The sequence below is a fragment of the Bubalus bubalis genome, chromosome 9 (assembly GCF_019923935.1).
Source record: "Bubalus bubalis isolate 160015118507 breed Murrah chromosome 9, NDDB_SH_1, whole genome shotgun sequence".
Taxonomy (NCBI): domain Eukaryota; kingdom Metazoa; phylum Chordata; class Mammalia; order Artiodactyla; family Bovidae; genus Bubalus; species Bubalus bubalis.
In genome coordinates, this window is record NC_059165.1 from 18,656,910 (window position 1) to 18,672,626 (window position 15,717).

At 35.9% G+C, this 15,717-nt stretch overlaps 1 long non-coding RNA gene across 1 annotated transcript; it reads left to right on the plus strand.

Moving 5' to 3' along the window:
- Window positions 1-439: 439 nt before the first annotated feature.
- Window positions 440-15,030, plus strand: LOC123334983. The gene is made up of 2 exons (XR_006641370.1): window positions 440-498; window positions 14,770-15,030. It is a non-coding gene; the product is annotated as an uncharacterized LOC123334983 (long non-coding RNA).
- Window positions 15,031-15,717: the final 687 nt, after the last annotated feature.

Here is a 15,717-nt window from a genome sequence, read left to right on the forward strand (position 1 = left end):
TGGATGGCATCACTGACTTGATGGACACAAGTTTGAGCAAGCTCCGGGAGTTGGTGATGGATGGGGAAGTCTGGCATGCTGCAGTCCACGGGGTTGCAAAACGTTGGACGTGACTGGGCGACTGAACAACAACAAGAAAAGCAATTGGACAATTCAAACTCAATTACCTGTTTTCCTAACAGTAATTATTTACTTGTGAGTTATCTAGTGATAGAACCTTCCTTATCTTTATATAATATATTTCAGTTTTTCATATAGATAATGCTATTCTTATTTGACGACTAGTAACACCTTCCCAACCAGTCCATTCTGAAGGAGATCAGCCCTGGGATTTATTTGGAAGGAATGATGCTAAAGCTGAAACTCCAGTACTTTGGCCACCTCATGTGAAGAGTTGACTCATTGGAAAAGACTCTGATGCTGGGAGGGATTGGGGGCAGGAGGGGAAGGGGACGACAGAGGATGAGATGGCTGGATGGCATCACTGACTCGATGGACGTGAGTCTGGGTGAACTCTGGGAGATGGTAATGGACAGGAAGGCCTGGTGTGCTGCAATTCATGGGGTTGCAAAGAGTCAGACACGACTGAGCGACTGAACTGAACTGAACTGAACTGAACACCTTCCTTGAATCTCTCTTAAAGGTCAACTGCTTCATACACAAGGCATATCATAATGGATAGTTCTGGAGCCACGGTGGGCTTGTGATTCATGGGCTCATGAATACTGTCTCTGCCATTTCTTAGCAATCTGGCCTTATATAAATTACTTAATGTCTCTGAGATTCTGTGTCCTCATCTGAAATTAATTTACTTATGATTATTTAGTTTTACTCATACATAACCTGGTTAATGGCATAAATGTAAAGCTACAATTGTGCTTTTTCTTGGGCTCTTTGGCCTACCAATGAATTGACAGTGTTCTTTGAAATGATACTATAGAACTGGTTAATGAATAACATACTATTTTTAAGACAGCTTGTTTCTTACTATTTTTAAAGATAAAGACTTTTGTTTGGAAGCACACTCTAGTCTTAGATTTAGAAGTGGGTCCTTATGGATTAACAACAATCTCTAATTCAGTAGAAAAATTCTGTTAACAATTTAACAAAAATAAATTTAAAATAGTTAATGTTAAGTAGAAATATTAATACTCATATGATGTACCTGATTATCCTAGTTCTACCTTTAAGTGGAGACAGAGCCTCTCCCCTCTTTCGTATGATAACACTTAATAACATAATCAAGAGTTAGCACTTTTCTTTGTCAACCCATCTTACAATCATATCTGTCCCACTTCTGACACAAATGCAATACCTTCAGGATTTACTTAATCCTTGGAGTTATTCTCTGAGCACTTTTAATTCATCAATTCTTGAACTATGAAACTGGATTTAAGGATATTATATTTCTATATTATATTTCTATACTATATATTTAATGAATTTCAAGTGTATAGTCAGTAGAATGATACTGATATATGGTTCTCCAAGGAATAAAGAGAATCACATTTTAGAAAATGCCCATCTCTTCAATAAATAAATAAATGAAGAGGGAAAAAAAAAACTTAAGAAGCTATAAGTTCAAGTAAAGGCAAGCATTTCTAATTTAACCAGAAATCTAAGAAACCATAAGAAAAATGATAGACTTGCTGTGTGCAGTGGTGTGTGTGACCGGCAGAGCTCAGGACTGCCTGCATCCTAACTGCAAGAAATGCTCTGACTCGCATGCTGAAGAGACAGGTGCAGTACTTGACACTGATTCAGAATGGAGAAGCGGGACTTTAGAGAAGATTTCTTCACTCCTGGAAGTGTTCACTTTTCAGGGATATTAGTGGGCGCATGGTGCAAGTCCTAAAGCATAAGTGGCATGGATGACATGGATGACATAAGCTATTGCATTAAAGTGGAGAGCCTGACGTTTCAAGCTTGGTGGTGATATTGCTTTTAAGCAGCAATATTAACAGGCCAGTAGTGGCTATGGTGGTAAAGAATCCACCTGCAATGCACGAGACCTGGGTTCGATCCCTGGGTTAGGAAGATCCCCTGGAGGAGGGCATGGCAACTCACTCCAGTATTCTTGCCTGGAGAATCCCCATGGACAGAGGAGTCTGGTGGCTACAGTCCATTGGGTCACAAAGAGTCAGACACCACTGAGCAGCTGAGCACAACAGGCAACCTAGTTTCAGGTACTGTGCCTAAAAGCTGAGTCTCCAATACCTTTCTCCAGCTTCCCAGTGATTGTATGAGTCATTAATTAGGTGACTATATCATTTGTCATCAACCAGGATACTTTTGAGAGTGAAAATAATCAACACATGACCCACAGGAGAACTTTAAAAACAAAACTGATCCAAGCTGTGTAGTTACTTCACCACTACTCTTTAGTAGATTTTGTATAGCATTCTCTGTGCTATATAGTAGGACCTTGTTTTTTAATCCATCATATATATAGTAGTTTGCATCTACTAATCCCAATTTCCCATTCTTTCCCTCTGTTACCTCTTCCCTTGGTAACTGCAAATTGGTTTTTTGTACCTGGGACTCTTTTTTTATATGTGTTTTGGTTTGTAGATATGTTGATTTGTATTGCATTTTGGATTTGTAATCCAAATACATGTCATGATCCCCTCCTCCAGGGGATCTTCCTAATCCCTTATCATATAAGTGATATCATATGGTTTTTGTCATTTCATTCTGACTTACTTTGCTTAGTATGATAATTTCTAGGTCTACCCATGTTACTGTAAATGGCATTATTTCATTCTCTTTCATGGCTGAGTAATATTCCATTGTATATACATACTGTATCTTCTTACACATTTATCTGTTGATGGACATTTAGGTGGATTCCATACCTTGCCTATTGTAAATAGTGCTGCTATTAACATAGGGGTACGTGTATCTTTTTGAATTATAGCTTTGTCTGCGTATATGCCAAAGAGTAGGATTGCTGGATCATGTGGCAACTCTACTGTATTTTTTTTGAGGAATCTCCATACTGTTTTGCATATTTTGGAAATTAAACCCTTTCTGGTTACATCCTTTGAAAATATTTTCTCCATCCTGTAGGTTGTTTTCATTTTGTTTATGGTTTCCTTTGGGTTTATTCCTGTGTGAGGAAGATTCGCCTGGAGAAAGGAATGGCTACCCATATCAGTATTTTTGTCTGGAAAATTCCAAGGACAGAAGAACCTAGCAGGCTATAGGGTCATATAGTCTATGGGGTAACAAAGAGTTGGATGTGACTAACACTTTTCTTTTTCTTTTTTTTTTTTTTTTTTGCTTTGCAAAAGCTTGTAATTTTAATTAGGTTTCATTTGTTTATCTTTTTTTTGGGGGGGGGTTTGTTAGTTTTTATTTCTATTACTTTGGGAAAATGACCTAAGAAAACATTGCTGCTGTTGTTCAGATACTCAGTCATGTACAACTCTTTGAGAGACCCCATTGACTATAGCATGCCAGGCTTCCTGGTCCTTCACTATCTTCAGGAGCTTGCTCAAACTCATCTGCATTTTGGTGATGTCATCCAACCATCTCATCCTCTGTTGTCCCCTCCTCCTCCTGCCTTAAATCTTTCCCGGCATTAGGGTCTTTTCCAGTGAGTCGGCTCTTCACATCAGGTTGCCAAGTTATTGGAGCTTCAGCTTCAGCATCAGTCCTTCCAATGAATATTCAGGGTTGATTTCCTTTAGGATGGGCTAGTTTGATTTCCTTTCAGTCCAAGGGATTCTCAAGGGTCTTCTCCAACACCACAGTTCGAAAGCATCAGTTCTTCAGTGCTCGGCCTTCTTTATGGTCCAATTCGCACATCCATACATGACTACTGGAAAAACCATAGCTTTGACTATATGGACCTTTATCAGCAAAGTAATGTCTCTGGTTTTTAATACACTGTCTAGGTTTGTCATAGCTTTTCTTCCAAGGAGCAAGCATCTTTTAATTTCATGACTGCAATCACCATCCACAGTGATTTTTGAGCCCAAGAAAATAAAAGTTATCACTGTTTCTCTTGGGTCCCCATCTATTTGACATGAAGTGATGGGACCAGATGCCATGATCTTTGTTTTTTTGGATCTTCGGTTTTAAGCCAGCTTTTCCACTCTCCTCTTTCACCATCATCAGAAGTCTCTTTAATTCCGCTTTATTTTCTGCCATCAGGGTGGTGTCATCTGCATATCTGAGGTTATTGATATTTCTTCTGGCAATCTTGATTCCAGCTTTGTGCTTCATCCAGCCTGGCATTTCACATGATGCACTCTGCATAGAAGTTAAATAAATAGGTTGACAGTATACAGCCTTGACGTACTCCTTTCCCAATTTGGAAACAGTCCATTGTTCCATGTCCGGTTCTAATGATTGCTTCTTGAGATGCATATAGGTTTCTCAGGAGTCAGGTAAGGTGGTCCGTTATTCTCGTATCTTTAATAATTTTCCCACAGTTTGTAGTGATCCACAAGATCAAAGGCTTTAGTGTAGTCAATGAAGCAGAAGTATATGTTTTTCTGGAATTGTCTTGCTTTATCGATGATCCGACAGATGTTGGCAATTTGATCTGTGGTTCCTCTGCCTTTTCTAAATCCAGCTTGTACATTTGGAAATTCTCAGTTCATGCAGTGTTGAAGCCTAGCTTGGAGGATTTTGAGCATTACCTTGCTGGCATGTGAAATGATAAAATGTTGGTACAATTTATACCAGAGAATATTTTGCCTATTATTTCTTCTAGGAGTTTTAGGGTATTATATCTATGTTTAAGATTTTAAGCATTTTGAGTTTATTTTTGTGTATTGTGTGAGGGTGTGTCTAACTTCATTGATTTACATATAGCTGTCCAACTTTTCCAGGACCATTTGCTGAATAAACTTAATGAATTATAGTAAAGCTGTACTGAAAGAAAACATTATGGCCTTAAATTCTTTTATTTAAGGTGGATACTGAAAATGTATGACTGTTCAATTTAAGAAATTAGAAAACCAGATGAGCCAAATGTTTCTACTTATTCAAATAAAAAGGAAGAGGATAGTAACTTAAACTTATAAATCACATTGTAATTTTAGTGGGCAGTGATTCTATTCTACTTCCTGGAATGCTGATATCATAGCTCAACCATTTTGGACCACGAGGACAAAATGTCACATCCTAAGGCTGATTGAACCATGAGCTGGAAGGTTCTGTGTGCTGAATTCCTTGTGGAGTCAGGCCTTACTGTACTCCATTCTCATGAATAAAAATTAAGTTTTATCCTATTTATGCCATACTTGTTTTAGACTTTCTATCATAGAATTATATTATTTTTTTAATTATGTGTGAGTATATGTATGTTTGTGGGTAGATAGGTAAAATATACTCATCAGAATTCCATAGTGATGAGGTGAGTTTTCCTTTTGAATATTCATATTTTGCTTCAATAATGAATATTAGTTCATTTATTAGAATCCAAAGTTGAAGGTTGATACTAAATTATAAAAATTTTGCAAATCATCTCAAAATATGGGCCTTTCCAATTTCTTTAAAACCTGTGAACTGTCCACTAGCTATGATTTCAATGTCAAAGACCTAAGAGCAGTTACATAACAAGATAGAATAAAATAATGAAACTGTGAGGGTATTTTCGATGTTTATTAAAATTCTCACTTACTAATGAACTCAATCCTTCTAAAATCTTCTAAATAATCTAAAATCCCATAGTGCTATTTGGACACTGTGCTTTCTTTAAGCAGTCTGACAGATGAGGTCACTATTGAAACTATATGCTGAAATTCAGTGTTAAAATAGGGGATATATTATTTTTCCTAAGGAAAGCCACTGAATACCACATCAGTATTAACAGAATATCTAGAATTCAAAAGCTTTGCTATATTGATGTTTATAAATATTTTAAAAATGTTTATAAAATTTCATATTTGGAGAAAGTTTGCTTTTTCTCAATAGTAAAATTTACGACTAAATATATTCAGCACTATTACAAACCTGCTTGAAAATTCCTGCACAAAACTGACATTCAACCATGTTCTAACAGTTCAGATACTGGCAAGGTCTACAAAGATGCCAATGAAAAATATATATAGTGCATAATTTTCATTTCTTTGCTGTCAGGGTAACATGTGTGCTTCATATGCTTTAGTGAAGTCTAGCAGTACAAATGTGTCAAAAAATCATAAAAATTTGTCTTCTATGACTAACATCCAGGATTCAGGACCCTAGTATTTGGATATTTATCTCTAAGGAGGAAAAAAAGAGTTTATTCTTGGACAAATATATATATACACACACATACACACACACACATATAGATAGATAGATACACCTTATGTTTAACACATTTTCCCTACAGTATTTACTGAAACAATTTTAGCTGAAGTAGCCTTATTCCTTGTGTAGCTCCCCACCCCACATCCAATGTAATAGCCTGAAATTTAATGGGAGACTTCATGTGCAGGGATTTCAAAATTGGTATTGGAAGGGGGGAAAAGTGTATTAATTAAACCTCTAACTGTCAAAAGGAAATTATCTTCTACTAAATTTGCCTTATAAATTTACTGGGATGTTTTCCATGGGAGATAGATAAAATGAATTACTGTATTAGTCCCGATTATTTTATTGCAGGTAACAGAAACCATATCCAATTTAGCTTAAGTGAAAATTTAGTAACTCTGATAAAATGGAAGTTGAAAATGGGGGCTTGTATCAGTTAGAGTTGTACTGAAGCTCTGTTAATTTCTCCATGTCACTGTTCTGCTTTCTTCTTGCTTCTACTGGACTTCACAGTTCAGGCTCATATTCTCCATGTGGTGTGTGCATGCCAAGTTGCTTCAGTTGTATCCAACTCTTTGAGACTCTATGGTCTGTAGCTTGCCAGGCTTCTCTGTCCACGGGATTCTCCAGGCAGGAACACTGGAATGGGTTACCATGCTCTCCTCCTGGGGATCTTCTCAACCCAAGGGTCAAACCTGCATCTCTTATGTCTCCTGCATTGGCAGGTGGGTTCTTTACCGCTAGCACCACCTGGGAAGCCCTCTCCCAGGTAAGAAATTGCTATGACTATAAAATACCATCACACTCAGAAGTGTAATAGAAAGAGTTTACAACAAGAAAACAAGAAAAGATAAGATCTCATTTGTTTTCTGAATTATGAAGTCATCCACAATCATAATTTGTGGAGCGACTTCACTTTCACTTTTCTCTTTCATGCATTGGAGAAGGAAATGGCAACCCACTCCAGTGTTCTTGCTTGGAGAATCCAAGCCTGGTGGGGGGGTCTGGTGGGCTGCCGTCTGTGGGGTCGCACAGAGTTGGACACGACTGAAGCAACTTAGCATTAACATTAGCGTGTGATACCTCAGCAATTAGACCTCCCTCTAAAATTGGCAGAATGACACTGAAGACCTGAAATAACAGCTTACCAGACCACAATTCCCTCAAGAATAATTGATGTACTTTTTTTTTTTTTTTCAGTTTTGTGACTGAGTCCCACTTGTTCTCAAGGACTTCTGCTGAGGTTCAGACCTCCTACCAAATTCCCATATCTTCTATCTGTATTATTAAATTTATATTGGTAAATAAGTATTATATACACTGCAAACATAAAATTAAATATTATTGTTACCTACTTCTACTGCTTGTCAAAAATATTAACCTAGATAATCATCATATTAAAGTATTCATTTTGATATATGGCAAAACCTATACAATATTGTAAAGTTAAAAAATAAAATAAAATAAAATATATTAAAGTGTCAGTGTTGTTGTTGTTCAGTTGCTAAGTAATGTCCAACTCTTCACGACCCCACAGAGTGCAGCATGCCAGCTCCTCAATCCTCCACTACCTCCCAGAGTTTGCTCAAATTCATGCCCATTGAGTTTGTGTTGCTACCTGACCTTCTCATCCTCTTCTCCTTTTGCCTTCAGTCTTTCCCAGCATCAAGGTCTTTTTCAAGGACTTGACTCTTCACATGGGGTGGCCAAAGTATTGGAGCTCAGTCCTTCCAATGAATACTCTGGGTTAATTGGCTTTAAGATTGACTGATTTGATCTCCTTGCTTTCCAAAGGACTCTCAAGAGACTTCTCCAGCACCACAATTTGAAAGCATCAATTTTTTGGCCCTCAGCCTTATTTATGATGCTACTGGAAAAAACATAGCTTTGACTATATGACCTTTGTCTGCAAAGTGACATCTCTGCTTTTTTTTTTTTAATGTCTCTGCTTTTTAATATGCTGTCTGGGTTGTTATAGCTTTCCTTCTGAGAAGCAAGTGTCTTTTAATTTCATGGCTGCAGTCACCATCCACAGTGATGGTGGAATCCAATGAAATAAAATCTGTCACTGCTTCCACTTTGTCCCCTTCTCTTGCCATGAAGTGATGGGACCAGATGCCATGATCTTGGTTTTTTATGGGTTAAGACTTCTTTTATTCCTATTATTTGGTAAATTTGTCTGAATTCTTGCATCTCTTCTCCACTCTTTCTTTTTTGCTTTTACCTCTTCCAAATTTTGTCAAACGAACTATAGGTTGTTCTTCTTTTTTGATATAGATATTTTCCTTCCAGCTCATTGTGAAGCATACTTCTAAAAAATAAATACTATTTCACATCCCTGCTTTTTTATTTTTAGTATAGGATTCAGTCAATTCAGTTCAGTTCAGTCGCTCAGTCGTGTCCGACTCTTCACGACCCCATGAATCACAGCACGCCAGGCCTCCCTGTCCATCACCAACTCCCAGAGTTCACTCAGACTCACGTCCACTGAGTCAGTGATGCCACCCAGCCATCTCATCCTCTGTCGTCCCCTTCTCTTCCTGCCCCCAATCCCTCCTAGCGTCAGAGTCTTTTCCAATGAGTCAACTCTTCGCATGAGGTGACCAAAGTACTGGAGTTTCAGCTTTAACATCATTCCTTCCAAAGAACACCCAGGGCTGATCTCCTTCAGAATGGACTGGTAGGATCTCCTTGCAGTCCAAGGGACTCCTCTTCATAGGATTAAGATATGTTTATCTATAACAATATATGTCACCTGTAGTTAACATTAAAACACATTTAAATATGTGAGAAATATTTTAATTCCTGTATTTTAAAAATATGAATTCATATATTTTTTAAATAACTGAAAAAATCCAATAGGCCGTTTAAAGTTCTTCCAGTTTTTGTAATCGTAAGAGTGAATTTTGCATTATTGAATTAGTTCCTATGTTAAGCTAAATGTGGGGATATTTAAAACTGTTATGATAACAGGTGTTTGAAATTTTTAAACCAATACATAGGATAGGTATGGAGTGTACAAAGAGAACAGATTTGATAAGAGAGATGGCAAGAATGAATAAATACTAATTCTGTATTCAATTATCCCATTAGACTAGTGTTTCCAAAAGTGAGTTACCTGGAGACACTGTCAGAGTATAAGTTAAAGGTCACAAGATCAAAACTATTTTCACAATAATACTAAGATGTCATTTCCCTTCACCACTTCCTTCTCTGATTTGTCTCTAATGCAGTGTTCCAGAGACTACATGATATATGATGATATCATTGCTCTCATGACATAGAACATGTGCTTGTGTTCTCATGTTTTCTGAATTTTTCTAACATGGTAAATTTAAGGTATAAACGTGTGCATTTTCAGAGAGTAGCTCAGTTTCTCTTGAAGCTTGTTTTTTGATGTTACTAGTTGTTTTCGCTTATACCTCTTCTAATCTCTGCATCCTCTTGTCACTCAAAAAATCATAATTCTGAAATCTTGATGTTTTCCTTACATTCATATGTAAAACATAGTAAATAAGTGCAATTTGCTATTTAGCTTTGCATAATATAAAAATAACTTTTTCCTAAAAGTTTACTGAATTTTTAAGTTATCTACAACATTTATTTTGTAAATTTAAGGGATTTTATTTTAAAGAAAAGATTGCAGTACGTTCATTTTCTTTTTAAAAATGGATTATTTACATAGCACAAGGGAGGTGGAAGACTCGCCCAATCAACACTTAGCTGCATTGACAACCTCTAAAGATGCTGAAAGAGATGAAACTTAAATGCCAGAGAATTATCTGACTCACAAGAGAGGGAAAATGATTCAATAGAAATAGTGAAAACTATAAATAGGAAATAAAAGTATGATAAAAGGTGTACATTTGGGGGACTGTAGATGTCAATACTTTACCTTGTAGTGTCTCATGCAACAGAACATGTTTGAATAGTCACAGTGCCACACAGATGTAACATTGAGACCAATCATTCACAACTGAAAGGAAAATATACTGTTTTAAATATGGATATGATAAGCTCTTGTTACATATTCTTATTAGAAATAAACCACAGAGGTTTATTATAATCTATTGAATCATATTTATTGGAGAAAATTAATACAACAGCTAAAAATCTAAAACAAGCCTTGAACAGTTGACATTATTGAATGTTTACTGGATGAAGAGTCGGTAAAAGAAATCACAGCAGTGCCATTTTCCAATGATTCAGTAACTCATTGAATTAAAGATTTATCAGCAAACCCATGAAGAATATTTATCAGCAATATCTCACTTGGAGAATAGTACCTACAAATGAATAAATCTCTAGTTGTGGCTGGACTCTGTTACCAATACCAACTAATCATCAAATATGATTTCTATGTAAATGTCTAATGAGCATAAAAGGTAAATAGTTGAAGTATTGAGTAACCTTTATGAATCTTATGATTTATCCCATCAAATGTGTTGATACGGGCACTGATAGTGCGAACAGGATGACAGGGAAAACTGGTAACTCAGTGTAAATCAAGGCAGTAGTAACAAGTATACTAAAACTGATTTCTTTATCAGTGGATGCTCACAGATAGAGAAATGCCTATGTTCCTTACCAATGGCCCCAATTAAGCACTAAAAATAATTTTGTTACATCTCAGCCTTTGAGTACAGATCTTTTATATCGCATTTGTGAAAATGGAAAGTAGACCAAGCACTTTGCTGCATACAAAGTTCAATAGGTATTTTGAAGAAAAGCTCTTGTGTGTGGTATGGGTGTTGTAGTAGATACATTTTTTATGAAACACGATTTTTATTTAAAAGAATGGTTGACAGAGGAGCTAGGCACACACGTGGAAGAATGGGTGTCCTACTTCTCAGGGAAAAGACAGACAGAAAAGGTCAGCTTGTTCAAAGCCACTTACATTTGCTGTCAGAGAGGACCAGATTTAATTTATAAAAATTTCTTCTTTCAGTGGTCTTATCACTAATGTTTTAGAATATTAGCAAATGAACAGTTGTTATGTGGACATTTTTTAAATGTCCATGATGCATGAACATATGCTCCTATTCAGCTATTTTGGATTCTCTATAAACAAGAAATATATTCTTCTGGATTAAAAATATTATACCAGAATGCTTTTAATAAACTCAGAATGGTCTGTGATTAATCACTTTGTTCAGTCTTCACACATGCAGGATTTATTTCCATCTCTGATTACAAAGAAAAAAAAAGACCCTTCTTTTCTCTGATTAAAGGAGTACGAAAGAAAAAAGAGAAAAACAGGAGGAGAGGATGAGTGGTGAGTTAAAGGACAGATTGAGTGTATGTATTTTAATCTGGCAGTTGTCTTGTATAATTTTTTTTTGCCAAAAGACTGCTAATTTCATACAAAAATTTAAATATTGTAGCAGTCACCCAACTTAAACATTTGGCAAATAGTTATCCTATTTTAAAAATGGAAAATATTTCTCAAGTGCTTCTGTTTTCAAAATACTGTCTCACGCTATTCTTTGTTTGCTTGATCGTTCTCTTGGAGAAAATTCTCTGAATTCGGGATGCTGTACGTATGCAGTTTCTTCTATCACATCTCTTTAAAACGACCTTGGTTACTCAGTTAACGAAAAGTCAGAGGGCCATTTGTTTTTCCATTTTCTCTCCTTTCTTCTTCCTCTTTTTTTTTTTTGTCTTTGATGGAGTATATCTACATCTTTTAAAATACATTCAAAGTACACTGAAAAGAAACATTACGTTGTTACATTCCTGGGGTATATTTTTAACAGGAAAACTTGAGAACAAAATTTTAAGTATTTTTTATTTGCTGCAATTTAAACAAAAACAAACCAAACTCCACTTTTCACAGGAACAGAGAAGCTCTCACTTTTAGATGTGAATCACTCCATGGGAAAATTTACTAGATTCACAAGGCTTCAGGCACCATAGTCTCAATCTTATGAGTGCCTTTTTTTATTTCGTTTGTCCTCATGCTGATATCAGACGGAATTTTTTTTTTAAGTAAAAACTGAAGCTAGAATGTTGTTGAAGTTACAGAATCTGCTCTATTCCACTTGACCACATTACTGTCAAACTCACATAGTTTCTTTTTTTTTTTTATGAGGATTAAATATCTTGGTTTTTTTTTTTTTTTTCATACATGATATTTTACATGTTTCAATGCCATTCTCCCAAATCTTCCCACCCTCTCCCTCTCCCACAGAGTCCATAAGACTGTTCTATACATCATAGTTTCTAAAATCTGTAACCAAAATTTCTTCTAGTATCTGTTCGTAGAGGTAACATGGACTAGCGTGTGTGTTTGAGATTTTCTGTTTAAATAAAGGCATATGTCTTCTAGTTTAGGAGTAAGGAAAATATTTATGTAAAATATTACCAGAAGTTGGATTTGTTATAACTGTAGACGTTAGGAAGAAGAGGTGATATAATAGGTTAACTACAGTATATAAAAAAGCAGTTAGGTATTTTGCCATTCTGAATATTATGCCTTTAACAAAATTCCACTCATCACTAAAATATACTATCCTTGACCAATTAACTCATTTATTAAGAGCACTAAATTAAGGCAATATGTTCACAGACTGTGCTAATAATATCAATTAGCCATTTCACCAGCACTCTTCAAAAGAATGGATTAGCTGAAATTCATCACCACTCTAGGACAGCTCATCGTAAATATCAACTGACCATAAATCTTTGAAAGAAAAATGACTGTATTATAATCTAATGTAGTCAGAAGTAGTTTTACTGTAAAGCAAGTGATGCTTATTTCAGCTTCAAGGACCCTCATTCTCATTTACCCTTTCAAGGCCACTGGAGAAAGCCTATAACACTGTCACTTGGTCATGCTATTTTGTAAAATTAGGTAGAACCTTTTCATTGTAATCAGTTAAGATTGTTGTCTTCTTTTACCCTGTCTCTCCATTAGAGTTGGCATTTAAGAATGAATATTTGGGATATTTTGCTAGGAAGATATTGAGATGTAGATGCATTTATTTTCAGTTTATGGACTTAAGTGGTTTGCAATCCCTTGTGTGTATAGGTAAGCCATTACTAATTATTCCAAATATCATGACCCAAAGGCATAGGGACCAGAGGTCATATGGACAAATTCTAGGCACCCAGTATCAAAAATACGTGCGTAGCAGAAGACCAAAAAAAAAAAAAAAAAAAAGTCTCACATGCACGTAGGGAAAATGTAGTCTCTAGAAAAATCCAAGAAGATCCCCTGGAGGAGGGCATGGCAACCCACTCCAGTGTTCTTGCCTGGAGAATTCCATGGACAGAAGAGCTTGACAAGTTACAGTCCATGTGGTCATAAAGATTCAGACATGACTGAAGTAACTTACTGCAGCACAGACAGAAAATTATTATAGATTGTACTACTCATACACAAAAGCATGTTGATCAAGTTCCTCTACAATGTGACGGCAATCCTAAAATTCATATTCCATTACCAATTAGCTGTCAAACTGAAATAAACTTTTCTGGCCTAGTAATAATAACAATAATAAAGTGATATATCAAACATTTCAAGGGAAAGTAGTAAACTTTTCCTCTATATTTCTGAAAAACATTATAAAATTGTTTTCCTATGAAAAAACTGTGTACAGCCAAATGATCTTTTAAAAGGCTTATAGAGATATACCCAGAACTTAATAATTATGTTTTTCTTTGAATCCTTCCTCGATTTTCAAAGCCAGATAGAGTAGGTAAATCCTTCTTATGTTTCTATATCTCTGACTTCCTTTCCTGTTTCATCTTTGTGTTTTCCTCCTCCATTACGTTCCACTGAAGGACTTCTCTGTTTCCTTTGGTTCCTTTAAGGATTCATGTGATTACATTGAACCTATGTGAAACCAGGGCCATCTCTCCATTTTACGGTCAGATGACTAGTAATCTTAATTATTTATATGCAAAGTGCCTTCCCAGCAGTACCTAGGTTAGTGTTTGAATAAGCTATCAATGAAAGTATTTGGGGGGGGGTGTCTCTTTAGAATTTTGCCTACCATTGTACTGATTTAATCCAAATTTCTGATTTTAAAATAGAGAAATTTAGGATAAGGAATGTTATCCAAGTACTTACGCAAAGCTTTGTTGCTGTATTAAAAGATAGAGGAGACTACATTTTTCTATTAGGACTGTTAGCTTATCTGCATAGGAAAGGATGGACAGAAGCTTATCTGATTTTCATAATAAGTTGCATCATAATTATGTTTCCCTCTAATCAATAACTTGAAATATTCCTACTCCAAGGCTTAATAAAGAATTCAAACTATCTGCAGTACTGCTTCTTCCAAAAATTTTGCACAGTACTACTGAAACCTGAAGGGTGGAGTAAGTATTGAGTTTTTCCTTTGTAGTGGTCAGCTTTTTTTTTTTTTAAGAGCGCCATAGTAAATAGTTTAGACTTTGGGAACATATGCTTTCTGTCACAACCATTCACCTATGCCACTTATAATGAAAAGAGGGGTAGACCATAGGTAAATGAGTGGATGTGAATATATTTCAATCAAATTTTGTTTACAGATTTGGTCCATGGTGAGAAATGGAAGCTGCTTAGTTTGCAAACTCCTGGTGTGACGACTTGAGTTCCGTATCTCCGTGCTGAACTCTCATGATCATCCCAGCCACTTTATTTCCCATCTGGCACTCAGAGTGTGCCTCTCATGTATAGAGTACATTTTATGCTATGCCCTCGATGTTGATATTTGATTTTTAAAATATATATAGGCATGTTTTACAAACTGCTATACTTTATTAAAGCTCTTCTTGGGTCAGTACACAAAACTGTGTCAGTAGTGTTTGGGTTCCCCCCCCCCTTATGCTGAATTAGTATGCTTCATTTTATCAGAAAATTAAAATTACGCATCCCATCACGTCCCTTTTTGACTTGGCTTATAGGAAATATGGATTTATAATAAATACTCACTTCTATCCTTATATATGTAAGCTTTAGGGCACATTTATTTTACCTTAATTTTGTAAACTTTTGGACTTACAGTATGTATGATTTTAGTTGCAGTCTTCCTAAAATCCTACACATGAATATATAACAGTGGACTTGGGATTAAAATTATGGTTTATTATTAGTCTTCCTCAAATACAAATATTTGCACTCACATTTTATTAACTTCAATTCATTCTGTGCATTCCCTATATACATTGTCTATTGATGGAATCGGTCGTTTATGTATTTAAATTTCCACACAGAGTAAAGTCTATGTCAGTGTAGTTCTCTCTTTTTTGATATTGATTTATATTTATCGAGATTTCTTGAACTTGGATCTATTGACACGCTTTGAACTAGAAATTTGTGTGGAGAGAGGCTGTCTTCCGTATTGTAGCCTGTTTACCAGCATCTCTGGCCTCTGCCCACTAGATGCCAGTAGCACTCCTGCCAAGATGAGACGACCAAAAGAGCTCCAGGCATTGCAGAAGGTCCTCTGGGAATACGTGTGTTAGGGTAGGGGGCAC